At 39.3% G+C, this 15,673-nt stretch overlaps 1 protein-coding gene across 18 annotated transcripts in view; it reads right to left on the bottom strand.

The window, feature by feature from the left end:
• The window catches only part of adgrb1a (adhesion G protein-coupled receptor B1a), an 86,213-nt gene extending 70,779 nt beyond the window's left edge, over nucleotides 1-15,434 (bottom strand). For 15 of the 18 annotated variants that reach the window (XM_043261397.1, XM_043261403.1, XM_043261395.1 and 12 more), the window contains exon 1: nucleotides 14,874-15,433. The gene's annotated coding sequence lies outside the window, so the exon portion shown is untranslated. Of the gene's footprint in view, nucleotides 1-14,873 lie in introns of all 18 variants that reach the window. The other 3 variants (XM_043261393.1, XM_043261396.1, XM_043261400.1) reach the window with 1 other exon arrangement.
• Nucleotides 15,435-15,673: the final 239 nt, after the last annotated feature.

The raw sequence follows: 15,673 nt of genomic DNA, 5'->3' as shown, positions 1-15,673 counted from the left end.
ATCTTTTCTGTGCGCAGAAGACATCGTGAATGAAACCCAGTGTCTGTAATGAATCTATTTTAAGCTCTTTTCATTTCTAGCTAACATGTGCAGATTTGACGCCTCAGCCCCTTCATTACCTTCCCCGATTGATTATATATGTGAACCAACAGTTCATTAAAGAAATAATTTGTCCTCTTATCCAGCTTCCACATCTGTGTGCTCTTTGTCCATCCGTCCAGAAGATACCCAGCGGCATCATCCCCTCACATGAAAGAAAGCAATTATCTCCTCCCGTACACAAGACCCGAGCAGGGGCTTGGAAAGGATACGCCGCTGAATACTACCCTAATTGGGTTTCATGCAGGCAGAATTTACAACATCTGTAACTCGGATTATAGTGGTGCCAAACAAAGAAAATTACAAAAGTGGCTTTACAAACACTTTTATGGGCTGTTAATGATAAACACATTCATTGCAGCGGTAGTTCGTCACAAACATTTACAATCAGGGGCTCAGTTAGCTTAAAAGGGGTCCTTTATTTCCGGAAGCAGGGTGACAAAATGAATCAAGCGTGGCTGGGAAAAACACTGGCCTCTGTGTGTGTGTGTGTGTGTGTGTGTGTGAGTGCATTTCAGTGTGCAGAGAGTGTTTGGGAGAGTTCGGGAGATGAAATGGCTAATCGCTCATAATTCACACATCTCACAGTGGGGCTGTTGCAGATGGCGTCGAGACTGTCCTCTTTTCTCTCCATCAGAATCAATCCCACAGATAATGAGTGCTTTGTGCCTGAACATAATCAGATACATATGAGAGGGAATTGTAGTGAATATCAAATCCAATCAAGCCATATCACGTCCACTGCAAATGAGCCAGACAGCACATTTGGGCTTTAAGAGCAGGGATAAAGGATTTGTATCCTGAGGCCTTATGCTGTCAGACTGAACCCACTTTTGCAGGAACCACATTTCATGGGTTTGATTTCATCATCTTCTTTCATGCTTCTTTATCTATCTATCTTTATCTTTCTGTCTGTCTGTTCTATCCATCCATCCATTGATCTCTGTCTGTAGGTTCATCCATCTATCCATCCATCCGTCCATCCATCCGTCCATCTATCTATAGATTTCTAATCTATCCATTCATCTATCTATGGATATATCCATCATTTGTCATCTACCTATGCTTCCATGCATTTGTATCTGGAGGTTTGTTAATCCATTCATCCATAATAACATCATCATTTAACATATATATATCTATCCACTGATCTTTAAGTACATCTATGGGTCAATCTATCCATCTATTCGTTGTCTGTCCCTTTATCTATTTATTTGTCTCTCTATAGGTTGCCTATCCTTATTATTCAATATCCATCCATCCATCCATCCATCCATCCATCCATCCATCCATCATACATCCATCATCATCTATCTCTTTTTCTGTAGATTACATTATGCAACCATCAATCATTATAGACCTTTTTCTATAGGTCCATTCATCCATCCATCCTTCCATCCGTCCATCCATGCATCCATCTATAAGATCCCCCCACCATCTATCCACTATCTATCGCTTTTTCTTACATGCTGTATCTGTCCATCCATCCATAATTTCCCTCTCTCTATATAGGTTACCTATAATTATGCATTAATCTATCCATCTGTCCATCTAATATCTATCTCTTTTTTCTGTAGGTTGCACATCATCATCATCATCATCATCATCATCATCATCACCATCATTATCTATCCCTCCAATAATAGGTTACCTACTATCATCCGCCCATCCATCCATGACCTTTCTATTTTTCTTTCTTTCTTTTTTCACTTTTTTAAAGAATTATTTTCCTCCCTTTAATTTAAACTTTTTTGTATATAATAATTTATGCTTATACCTCCTTTCCAACATTTTTTTTTTATTACTCAACAGTTCATGTGACAATGTTTAGACTCGGAGGAGGACCGCAAGGGCTGAGTTTGCCATTTGGGAAAGGGCCCCAAAAGACATGCTCTAGCTAATTAAAAATTAAAAGCATCCACTCGGTCAGTAATATTGTACATGGCTCTGATAGCACATAAGGGACGCAAGACTGAGGTCTTGACCCCAGCAGCAGAGAAACGAAATGACCTCACATCATCCTCCGGGTGACATTGAGGCCAAACATTGCATGCTTTTTCTTATACACACAGACACAGTATGGCTCTCATCAGCTCCATAACAGAACTAACAATCCCACTCTGTTAGCTTGAGACAGTTCTCACCCAATGACTATAGGGGACATCTGCGGCGGGAGACGAGAGGGGGTGTCAGTTTCCTAAGGACAACCGTAACTAGGAGTATTGCATCATGGTTCTATGACACACAAAAAAGATATCAACTGTTTTTGTGTCTTAGATGGATGACTGTTTTTGTTTATTCTGAATAATGTCCTTCGTTTAAATGTCACTCTTTTAGGGAGAAAGGGAGAGCTGTCACACAAAATAAGGCCTTAATGTTGCAGATAATAGCTTTTGTTAATGCTTTAGTCAAACACTGTAGTATCATTCCACATTTTTCCAGATGCCTTTACTTCACCTACTTAAAAAAAGGTAAAGATAGCAGAAGACAACTGTTTAAGGATAAACCACTATGTATTTAGAAATGAGTTTAACACACCCACACACACACTTGTTGGTTAGTGTGGTTTAAGGGGATTCTTCATAGGCATGATGGTTTTTATACTGTACAAACCATATTGTCTATGACCCTATACCTAAACCTACCCCTTATTGAAAACTTTTAGCATTTTAAGAAAAAAAAGTTTTTTTAAACCTTTTGAATTATGGGGAAATGATAATACCTCTGTCATAACCATGTCATTATACAAATTTTTGTCCCTGTAAAATACACACACACACACACACACAAAGAGACACAATTTGGAATTTACTGCCATCGACGTTCAAGAAAGTAAATTAAAATGGTTTATTTAATTTTATTTTATCCCCGCATTTCAGTAATGACATTAGTCAAACTAACATTTCCTCTTCCAGCTCCAAAAATCATAGCCCATTTTATTATTGACTATTTGCATGTATTTGATTTCATAAAAAAAAATCATATTTTTAAAATGCATTCATTTAAATGCTTAGAATTAGCATATCCGTTTAAACAGATTAAAACTATTAAATGTATTCAATGAACATGTACAAATATACTTCAAAATGGCTAGCTGTGAATGAACCAATGTTTAAATAGGTTTGGAAAAACCAAAAAATTTCTGATGATAAATATATATTAGTATATTTTTTAAAACGCATTACAGAAATCTTACCTGTTTAATTTAAGCACGGCTGACAAACATGCATCGCATTTACATTAGAACGTGCAATCCAAATTCTACATGCATTTTAAATACATAAATCGTCTATTTTTGAAAAGGAATAAGGAATATTATGTATCTTTAACTCACCTAGACTTGACCTCACACTCAACCACACCTGTGATCCATTCCATTCTTTGTGTCTCTCTTTCTCTCTGTCTCTATAGCCTACTGACCTCACGGCTGCTCTAGAGAAACAAGCGCACGAGTGTGTTTGTAGATACGTGGGACTGAGGGTGCTCTGGGCATACAATGCCCATCCAGTGATAGAGAGCCGTGGCGGACCTCGAGAGAGAGAGTTTGGGTGTGGGAGTGTGTGTGCGTGAGAGAGAGTGTGGGAGCTGAAGGGACCCATTGAGCCGGGGTCCCTCGCCTCTGCCTTCATTAACATGCAGATGGGAACAGCTGTCGACACTTTGCCGTGACGGCTGAAATATTTACGACTCGCTGTTTACTGAAAGACTCTCGGACTGACTAGCCCACGAGTCCGTCCCTCGTCGTTTCTATCCTACGATAACCGAGCTTCTTTCGCGCATCCGCTCTGAGCGCGATGCTCTCGTTTGGTTTGATAATGGAGCGTCTGATCGACAGCTTTTAATCCGGCCCCCTCTCTAATGATATTTGTTTTTTTCTCCAGTACATCTCAGCTATCAAAATGTCACAGGCAGATTTACTCAAGGCCGACCCACCAAACAAAGCTTATTTCAGCTCACCACTTGAGAGAGAGAGAGGAAATCCATATCTACTACAAATCAATGGCAGGAAATTTACGAGCTTTACCTACAGGCCAACGGCGGCTAACATCTCACTACACGGGCATGAATAAATGAATATATAAAGGCGGCGGATGGATATCGGGAAACGAACGGCGGATACGGAGGCAGGGAGTGAGCTCTGTCGCGGGGTCAATGGCACTGGCACGCAGATGTCTTACAAACAAACAAAAAGTCGATGAGTGTTCTAACATTACGCTCGGTGGATAATTACATTAAACGCTTGCTGAGTTGATCGTGGTGCCAACGAAGCAATAAAAGTTTAAGGAATTATGCCTGTATTGTCTTTCTTCCTCTCTCTTTTGCTATTTGTCTGCATTCTGCCCTGCACAGCCTGAGGGGCCTGCCGTGGTTGCTCATCGCGAAACTAAATAAAACACGACAGACCTCCAGGGCACAATTACCCAATGTCAACAATTAGCTCTCCGTGCAGACACTTCACAGAGGGGTCTCTGAAGGCATGCACTCGTCCATATGGAGCCTCAAGGATCTCGTATCCTTAACCTCACTTTAAAAAAGTACTTAGCTATGTCTTTTTTTTTTTTAATAATATAGCAAAAAAGAAAAATCTAATTTTGTGTCATTTTTAATTATTGTAATCATTCAGTGCCTAATATATTAGTGTTTCTTCGACATATATTTAATCTGTCAGTGAACATGTTGGACATTGAATGTATTGCATCGCATGGCAGTTAGGCTCATCTGAAATTATGTATTGGAATTTTATTAAAAAATGATGTTTGTCTTGTTAAAGCTAACATTTTATGTTTGCCAAATACACACTATTCAATACAACTTTCCTTTTTTTTAAATTCTGTCTAAACTATAGCTTAATTGAAACTCATGCATAATAAAAATACTACATTCACAAGTGATATTTACATTGGTGATATTTACCTCAGTAAAATACAGTCATTCTCTTCACTGAGATTAAATATTATCTAAGTATACAAAAAACCTTTTCTGGGGCCAAAATTGCTGTGTAAATGACTGCGGAAATGAATTTTTACATTAAAAAAATATATATATTTTTTACAATTCCGCTGCACTGCTTTTTCTATGTTTTACTCTGTAAATTTGTGACAAATTGAGTTTAACTGCTTGCTTTTTGTGTCTTTTACATTGTTTTAACACAAAATTAAGCATTCAGTTTAAAAAATGTTCTTTTTTTAAAAAAAATAGTATGTTTTCCCATTGTGCTTGCATTGTTTTCAATGCAAAATTGTGTTTTATTCATTTGAAGCATCATGGTAATATTACTGCTTTTTGTTACAAACATCCAGCTAGAACCAACATTGTGTAGTATCATTGTTTTGGAACAGAGCGGCCTGCTACTAGCTGGTCATTTGTTGGTTCAAGCTGGTTTAGGTGGTTGACCAGCTGCACTACCAGCTGGTAAAGACCTAGCTCGGCTGGTAGACCATCTTGAACCAGCAAAAAAACTACTTACTATGTTCCAAAAACCAGCTTGACCACCTTATGCTATATGACCTGGTTTTCCCAGCAGGGCTGTGAGTGAGAAGCCAAGTCACGCAGACTCCACCGGGGGATATGGATGATTACACGCATTGACAGTACCGGTGGGACACTATTTCATGCCAGCAAAGAGTAATCCAAAGCCTCTTTCTAAGGTAACTCCACCCCATCTGTCCTCAGTACAGTAACAATAATACTAAAAGAGAGGGAGAATGACAAGGGGAGGGAACGAGAGCAATTGAGCTATGTCACTATCTGAGGGCTGACACAGGCTATCACTGTCAGCGCCTGAGAGATGACCTGCTCCATCCATCAAACTGTCCCAACCTGAGAGCGAGAGAAAGACGAAGAGAGATTACAGCCTGTTTAATCTCCCTCGTTCTCTCTCATTAGAAAAGATATATAGTCCTATTATAAGAATCTGTATGGACAATGTGGACAGATTGACATTTGCAAGACAGAGTGAAGTGGGGAATAAGCCCTTTAGAAGCAAGCCACACAAAAAATCTGGCTATAAAACAGGTGCGTTTTAGCCAAGCAAAGACTTTCAGCTTTATTAAAAAAATGCTTTTTTCTTATCATGGGTGGAAGGGAAAGTGTGATTTACTTTGCTCTATTGCGAAGGTGGTTTTCTGTTGGACATGAAGACTTTTACATCTAAAAAATCTAAAATTTAGGGTCGTAGTCTCAGAAGTAAACACCCAATGCTATGATTGGCTAACGGTTGAGTATGTTTGACAGCCAACACCCTTCACAGTTGCAGAGATGATGTGATTTAGGTTAGAAATGCATCAAAAAAACTATAGTGACATTTTAATAGAAGACATCACATTTAATATATAGCATCATCTTTTTTCAATCTTTCCGAAAACCCCGAATCGAATTGTGCCTTGTTTGTAAACAAATCCTTGGTAAAATAAAGTTCTTACTGACACGGTCTGGAACTGAATCTACTCTTTCCAATCAGAAGGAAGGCAATACAGGGACTTGTTTTTCCACAAATTGGCACTGCACAGTGTTTTATTTTTTCAGAGTCACATTTATGTTTTCTTTGCTGCTTAGACCTGCATTTGTCTGTCTCTCTTCTACAACAGGCAGTGATGTAGAAGCAGCCATTGCTCTTCTTCTGTGGAGGTGGCATTTAGCCACACTATCACATTGTAAAATGGCACATTCCACAACCTGTTATTGTCATTGATTTATTGAGATTCTCAAGCTATCGACTCAATTTTATGCTGATTTTAAATGATTCTGATTCATCAGGGTACTTTTCAGTTACTTTTTGTGTTAGTTTTTCCCGTAAATGCTTCATTCATCTTCGGGAAACACTTTTTAAGAGATTTTAGATGAAAACCCGGGAGGCTGGTGACTGTTCCATTGACTGCCAAGAAATGACATTGTCAAGGCCCAGACGATTATGGTGGACATTCTCAGAATAGTCCATATGCCATCAGTGGTTCAATCTGAATTTAATATAGTAGTGAGAATACTTTTTCTGCACAGAGAAAATAAAAATAAGGACTCTTTGTGGCATGGCTGACACAGAACAGAGCACGCCATTTGAGCCCAGCAGATACAAAATGGCACTACAGAGACACAGAGGAGGCAAATTGTTGAATAAAGTGTTCTCGTCGCTTCATTAAATTCAGACTTAAACACTGATAGCAGATGGACTATTTTGACAATGTCTTTCAGATCTTTCTGGGCATTGACAGTGTAATTTATTTGGCAGTTAGTGGGACAGTCACAAGCCTCCTGGTTTTCATCCAAAATATTAATATCAATGACAGAATTTTTATTTTTGGGTAACCAATTAACAAAGTAACATTCACAACTTTTATGCAGCTTTTCCGAAACCTTGCAGTTGTCACCATTAAATCTGGCAGTGTTCAAATTGTTAATGATTTTTAACGTTGGCTTTTGACACATGGCCCCTTAAATTTGAGCCAGTACGTTCACACACACTGCATCGTATGTGGAGTGAACAGTAATGCAGCTGCTGTTTGCCTGAGGAAAACCACATTTGTGCAGAATTTGGAAATTAATGGGATGGAAAGAAAGAGTTTTCACTGCCACAGATAAATGCTCTACTTCACCAGAGTCTACAGAAAGGCTGACATGGCCAGATTGGACAGTCTGCATTTCCGAGAGCAGATGTTTTCACTTTGCTTTTCTCATCCTTGTACTTGTTTATCGAAGGGGGAAAAAAAACAGTAAATACTTTAACGATAAAGACAAAGAAAAAAGCAAGTCTAATTACTCGCAGATGTATTTTGTTCAAAAGACTGATCTGGATGTAGCATTTAGCCAGTAAAAGGAATCACAGATGATGAACGCTGGGGTTCATCTGTTCTGGTTGCTTTTTATGTCTACACAGAAAAGAAGCAACGGGAAAAAGGACGTCTGCCGCAATATGTTGAAAGGCCACTATGAACTCAGAATTGAAAAAACGAATGACGACGGAACAGAAAAAAAAAATAAAATACGAACATTGCGCCCTCAGAACACTGACGCACAGTGACTCAAAGTCACAAACATGTCTTCAGGTAACAAACAGTTACAGTGATGGAGTCGGGTATATCACAATAGCAAACACACAGCGCTGACAGCTATTCAAGCGCTACAACGGTGCCGAGAGTGACACACCGGCGCAGTGGGGGAGTTAACGACACTGCTCCGGAGACGCAGGCCTTCTGAGATTTGAGGGGGCTTTACACCGCGACAGAGATGCAATGTCAGATACTAAGGATTATGCATGCACTTCACATCAAAGACAGCTTTGTTCTCGCAAGAGAACATAGACAGGCGGAAAAAGAGCGACTACATTCATTCATTCGCTATTACAGACCCCTTTGATTGAAGTTTGTACACAAAATGGCCTTAAACCGATGCCGCACAAAGCCGCGAAAAGTCTTTAAAAGAGATTTTTGTTCGAAATTGCGTAGGCACTCCAGGATGTAACGATTTTGAGCTATTCAGTTTTGCACACATTGCTGTAGACAGGGACTCCCTTTGTGTAAACAGTTTTAGCATGAATAACACTCTGTCTTTTCCGAAAACAAATGACTGAAGAATAAAGGGAAAAAAGAATGATAAAAAGTGAGCCAGAGATAAAAAAGCAAGCCGCTTTGCCTATTATTGTCTTTTTTAGAACGTTCTTGGTTGCTGTAAATGAAGGGTCAAACAAATATTTGAAATTAAATCGCAAAGAAGCAGAACGCTTGCCATCTGTGATATGTATCATAGCTTTCTCCTTGTCTCTGTAGTGTTTTTTTCTCTCTGGTAACCTTTGTTTAACTGACTCATTTCATCTTTTTAAAGTCAGCATGAAATGGGAATTGTGATCGTCTTGCCTATTTTTTATATAATTACGTACATGCAAGCGAAACAGCCTCCTGAACAAGAAAAATAGGAAAGGAATTGATTTTGTTAAAAATAAATGAATAAATACTAATAATAATATAGTATAATATCTGCATAAACAGGTATACAGAATGTATAGGCATACTGTTATATGCATAGTTTCATATACATTTATTAGGATTTTTTCTGATATACAAATATTTGTTTAACTATATTTATGATTCACATTTATAACTATATATTCTGATTTACTTCTGTATATTAACAATTTTCATTTGTAAATGACTTATGATTATATATTCTGATTTACAACTATATTCACAATCTACTTTTAAGGTATATAAGATGTTTCCATATAGTCGGACACATTTATAAATTCAGATTTCTTCTTATTTTTTATGTTTGGCCCTTCATAACACAAAAATACCTTGGAAACGAGAAGCTAGTCCTGAGAAAACCAATTGGTTTGATTTTTTTTTAATCGAACTGTTTGCTTTTGAACCCACTGCATATTTGAATGGGACTTCACAATCTCAATCTTTAAAAATGGCATTGGACGAATCTCCAATTCAATTATGTATCAGATCAACAACAACAACAACAACAACAACAAACATTCTCAGAGCGCAGTCCTGCAGATCTCTGCCAGGCTAATTTTCACTTCATAAATAGTGAAAAAAACTCACAGCTTATTTGCTAAGCATGTGCTGAAAGGACACATGCTAAATTATGTTCGCATTAGAAGAAAAGTGTCCTTATTTGATGCTTTGCTGAGAGGAGAGGAGACGCATAAGGTTTACAGTGTGTAGGGGTGGTTCGATTGTGACATCCATATGGATGCGACTGAAACAATGAAATGCCTCTGTGCACATGCAGTTGACATTTAAAAATATGTATACGTGCATAGCAATGAAAAAGCTTTCCGTCATCGTACTCTGCCGTCTATAATTAGCTGACAAAGGTGCCATACAGCTCCGGTGTCCTCACACATTGTGTCATCTGCCATCTTTCCACCGCTGGAGTTTCACTGCATAATTTAGGTAAAAAAACACAACGCGCACAGAGACGTGTGTATGTGTGTGCGAAAAGCATTCTCAAACAAGGTGTTTCCCTCCCTGAAGCAATCACAGATTTATTTCGAGCTCAGATCTGTGAGATCAGTGCTTCGCAGAGAAACACCATCCAGCCTCTCTGACTCTGCACCCAGTCAAGGCAAGGGCCTCACTGGTTTTCCAATGTTCTTCACTTTTATGCGAGTCGACGGCCGGTGCACGAGTCAATGCACATGTTGATTTTGGTACCAAGAGTTGTTCGTCCTAGATAGAGCAGATTGCCTAAAATCACAAAAGAGGATGTTGTGTTGGATCTGAGAAGATGGGTTGGGTTTTACAAGGTTTGCCTTGTACAATATTCAGAAGGACTAGAGCAGTGACCTTAAAACCTTTTAATTCATTTACAGAATTATTTATTTAACTTGAAATAATAAAGATAATCCTGTGATTGGAAATGTGCACTGTGTGAATTTAGTTTCAATTCAAATGGCCTCGCGTGTGTATGTACATGGCTTGCCAAAAGTGATACTGAACAGCATTTATTTGAGCAAAAATGTTTTTTGACCTAATACACACTCACACAATTACTCTTTAGCGACCGAAGTTGCATCATGCGACACACCCACTCTGAAACAAACACACGCAGTCTCAAAGCCATCTGTGCAGCATTAGAAAAGCCAGCCATTATTACACTTTCATGGCAAGGACCTCATATGGGATGCTGGGAACTGTGTCCTTCTCGCCACCTCATTCCAGGCCTGCTCTCCCTGTCTCTCAGCTCTCTGTCTAAGATTCATTAAGCAGGAGCACAGGCTCTAATTTAGACCCTAATTAGAGAGCGAATGGCCAACTGCGCGGTGTTCCAACCCTGATCACTGTGCTCAACGAGGATGGCCAGGGGCCACAGGCTCCTGTGCACAATCACACCACTAATCGGTTAGTACCTTGCAAACATACCGACCTCATTCCCTCAACACCTGCCTCCATCTCCGAACCAACTCCGTCACAAGAGGTCAAAATAGTCAGCAACCTAGCTGGGTGGGTGGAAAAGGTTCAAGTGGGGCCTGTATGTTCCAATTCTATTCCCCATTTTCCAAATGTTTCCTGCTAATCTCTCCTGCGCCGATCAAAAGTTTGGAATCGTTTTTGGTTTTTGGAAAAAATCTGCTCACCAAGGCTACATTTATTTGATCAAAAATACAGTAAAATCAGCAACATTGTACTAAATCAGTACTATTTAGATTTTAATATATTTTAACATGTAATTTATTCCTAGATTATCAGCAAACAAACCCAAGCATCACACAGTCTTTCAAAAATTATCCTAATATGCTGAATTGTTGCTTAATTATTATCATTTATGAATGCTCAGTTATAAACGGTTCTTGCCATTTTCAATGTTGAAAGGAATTTTTACTTTGTGGCTTTTTTGGGATTCTTTGGTGAATATAATGTTTAATGATAAGCATTTATACATTTTCTAACATTATAAACATCTTTACTGTCACTTTTAATCAAATGAATGTGTGTTTGCAAAAAGAATATATTTCTTCTTCTTCTTAAAAAATAGAAAGAAAATAACTTACCCCTAACATGTGAATGGTCGTAAGCAACAAAAATAGTTTTCAACATAAAAAAATGTTTCTTGAGGATCTGAAGAATCATGTGACAGTCTCACTATGAAGTAGTTAGCATTATTATTAGCATTACTTATAAAGCACCAAAAAATTGACCAAAAAAGTTTATTGCAGTTTAATGAGAAGACATCAGAAGACAGTGATGACTGCATTTTTCCACTGCCATCAAACCGTGTATTGAATTCCCTTCCAAGTTTCTGTAAATGAAAACCACAAACAGTATTTTCAGTGCATGAGGTGTTGTGTAAACCAAAGCAGAGAGTGTGTGAAATGTTACTGTGTATGTTGGGAACAGAAACCTGTCACAAACAGGCTTATGCATGCTCAAACGTGCTGCGAACGAAATGTGCTCTATGACTTCTGATGCATGTTGGCTCGACAAGGAATGGTAAGAAAGGCATTCCCTGTAAGAGAAGAGGAAGTGAACGGCGGAATAAGGATGTACAGGAGAAAGACAAAAGGCGGACATCTAGGTTAAAAGGCATGCATGGCTGCCCTCCAAAAAGCCAATAGTGCCAGCTTGCCCAATCTCACCCTAGCTCATGATTCAGAACTATGCTGTCAGCCTGCTCTGGCACGATCTATTTTTATTCTCAATGTATCATCCCTACTCCTTTCCTCAGATGAAGAAAACACAGCCGTCCAAATATCTGTGGCCACAGGGCAAGCGCTACGTTCTATGTTTGCCTCTTAAGCTCAAAACTCCCCGGAGACTCATGGCAGACGTGTATCTAAAAGAGGCAGTCGGGCGGAACTGATATGACTGTGCCATTTAGATTTAACACAAAGATTGTCACATGCATATTTCACTGAAATCAGTCAGAATCGTGACGTGTTTTCTGTGCTGATGATACAGAAAGAGTTTTCTTCTCATTATAATTTTGTATTAATATTATTGAATCTCAAATTATATGGTCTATTTTGTTATTTTTCCTATTTATTTGATTAATATTATTATACGCTCTGTTTTGGTTTATTATAAATTCAAATTCAAATTTTATTTGTCACATACACATACATTATACATTATAAACATTATTATTCTATTAAGAGCTCGAGTTTTAATATTTTACTGTTATTTTTTAATTAAGCTCAAATCATGTTTGTTGTTGTTTATTATTAAAAATTATCCTTTTATTATTACATTTATTAATATCTTCGATAGCTAACCTCATTTAAGCTCATTTTATTGTTGTTTTTAATTAAAATCATATGATTTTAATTCAAATCGTATGGCCTGTCGAAGAAAGTGATCAGGAATCAGAAAAGGCAAAAAAGACTTACAGTACATTCAAAAATGGAAATCAGAGGGGGCATATCTTCAGCTCATATAGTGCTATAAAGACTTAGAGTTGGGGGGTTTTAACTCAGGCCATTCCATAACACATAATCAACTTCCTGACCACACCCTAGCAACCAGGCAGAACACCCTAGCAACCATACAGCAATGCCAATGTGCACCAGCCTAGAATATCACAGTCACATTGAGGTGGGCTCATTCAGACTTGGGCCATTGAACCATGAAGCCTGGGAATACCTGGGAGATTCTCTAATATTATTTCACCCCTTATTATCATAATTGCTTGATTTTTATTATGCACCCGATCGTTCATATTCTTACTGCTCCGGTAATTCCGATAGAATATATATACTGCACGTTTTTAGCAGTTTTTTGTTTGGTTTTGAGTAGAGCACACAGGTCGAGCAGCATGATGACCTGTTGTTGAGGAGCTTCAGACGGGCTGAGGTCGCGCGTGCTGCAGTCAGAGGCTCTGGCGAGTCTGAAAGTGCGCAGTGAGGCATCTCCTGCTCCGTGATCGCCGTTTATTCCCCTATTCCCACGGAGGGAATTGAGCGCTGGCACAGTCCCCCCTACTGTACAAACACGGAACTTCCACTCACTCTCCATCAGTAACTCTCCGCCAAACACCAGCAAACCACATCTATTATTACCAAACGAGAAGTTTCCATACTGTCGGTGCGTAATAGCGCGTGTAGCTTGCTTTAGACTTTGCAAGCAGCATATTGTAAGTCAGTTTAACAAAGAGAGAGCGAGAGAGAGAGAGAGAGAGAGAGGGAAAGAGAGCCAGCAGTGAAGTCAATGTACGCTGTTTTGTATATTGCAGTTATTACTTTAATCAGAATACTGACCTCTTTGTTGTTAATTAATGCTTTTTACATTTTTTTATGTGTTTTAAATGATCTGATTTATTTACTGGCGATTTGCAGGCAACAGCGTGCAGATGAAGTACTCTGCGATTGAAAGAGGAAAAGAGAAACGGCAGCCTTTTATTCGCGTTGTTAAAAGAGAGACATCGTCACTGAAGCGGACAAAACACGAGCTCTCAACCTTTTCTTTCTTTCCATGTGCTGTTGAACGCTGCACTGGCTCTACATCACAAGTGGTTTGCTCTTAATATCAAGTGGCAGGTTCTGAAATAATATTTAAAGCGGAACATCCCACGAAAAACGCTCCAAACTCATCCGAATTCAAGAGCATCGTAACAGGCGACGTGTTGTACGGCGAAGGGACTCAAGTGACCAGCGCGAATTAAAAAGAGACAAAAGTTGCGATAAAAAAAGACAACTGTGAAAACTTTGTTTCGGGTTTATGTCAGAACGAGTTTTGGGTTTTGACGTTACGCGGGGGAACGATAGGAGGCAAGAGGCTATAAGGTGCATTCCCATTCCACAAGGGAGATCCGAGGGGCAACTATTGCGCGCGATGTATAACCAATTGAAATAAAAGCGGACGCCACATGTTAAGCTGCTTCCTGCGAAGCTCGAATCGTGAAATGTGTTTGTTCTGAGATCACGTTCTTACGTCAAAACTGTTTTGTCCACCGGACTGGTCAACACCGCAGTTTGGTACCTTGGAGAGCGAACGCTGATACGGCGAGCGCAGATAAACGGACATACGAGTTCAGAAATCCTCTACAAGCTGAATTACACAGATGTGTCGTGTCATTCTCTGATGTAACACTTATTACGAGTACACAAAAGATGCAACAGAGTTGACGAGAATGACCCCAGCCTCCACCAATGCGTGCGTAAAAGGAGATATCGCTCAATTATGACAGACAAGGCATAATTGATAAGAGGCTGCGATTAAATTACTGAATATATCACGACTGTAAGCAAACGCATTTCGTTTAATCGCCATGTCAAGTGGGACTGAAATGGGGCAGACGTAGGGTCACATTCTAGACAGATCATAATGAGGGTTTACCTCGAAAAAGTTGGCATGTCCCATCTGTTTGTCTGCACATAAAAAGCCTTCGACTATTCCTCCAACTTGTTCAGAATAAGTTCGGTGTATTCATTCTTTCAACAGGCAATATCTGCTTGAACAATGACACAAAAGAAGGTCTGTTTGCTCCAGTGGAAGAGAGGTGCTCAAAGGACCGAAAAAAGCAACAAGCATCCATAAATTCACAGCGGATCCTGTTAATGTGTGTTTCTGTTCTGTCACTTCTGATAATGTTACTCTGTTTCCCGAATGTTTATAATTTAATCCAGCCCGCAAATCGCAATGGTTGTCCCGTTTTCCGGATAAAAAGTCCTGAAGTGGTGTGTGAAGGCTCCAGGGAGGTGTGCGGTGAGCGTATAGCCTAGGCTCGGGTCGGGTGGTCTCTCGGTGCGTATCGAGGCAGTGGGAGTCTTCCTCTCCTCGCCCGCTCTGTCCGCACAAACTGGATTCAGTGTTTGAAGGCAGGCAGTTGGGCACTAAAGCATATATCCAGCAGCCCCCCCTTGTGGAGCAACAGCATTGCGTGGGTCACACCAGAATGGAGGAGACACAACGATGAGAAAGTGAAAACGAAGCGCACGGAGAGAAAGACAGGGAGAGAGAGAGAGAGAGAGCGCACGGAGGCAGTTGTTTAACCCATTCAGAGCCGATTATAAAAATAATTACTCTAATTTATAATTTAAATATTTAAATATTTAGTTCGAAAATATGTATTTTTGTAATATATTTAGATACACGTGTATACATTGCAATAGAAATAAGATTTCAAAATGTGTGTG

Source organism: Puntigrus tetrazona, chromosome 16 (genome assembly GCF_018831695.1).
Source record: "Puntigrus tetrazona isolate hp1 chromosome 16, ASM1883169v1, whole genome shotgun sequence".
Lineage (NCBI taxonomy): Eukaryota > Metazoa > Chordata > Actinopteri > Cypriniformes > Cyprinidae > Puntigrus > Puntigrus tetrazona.
The sequence above is the reverse complement of the archived record's forward strand: the minus strand, read 5'-3'. Positions and strand labels throughout refer to the sequence as shown.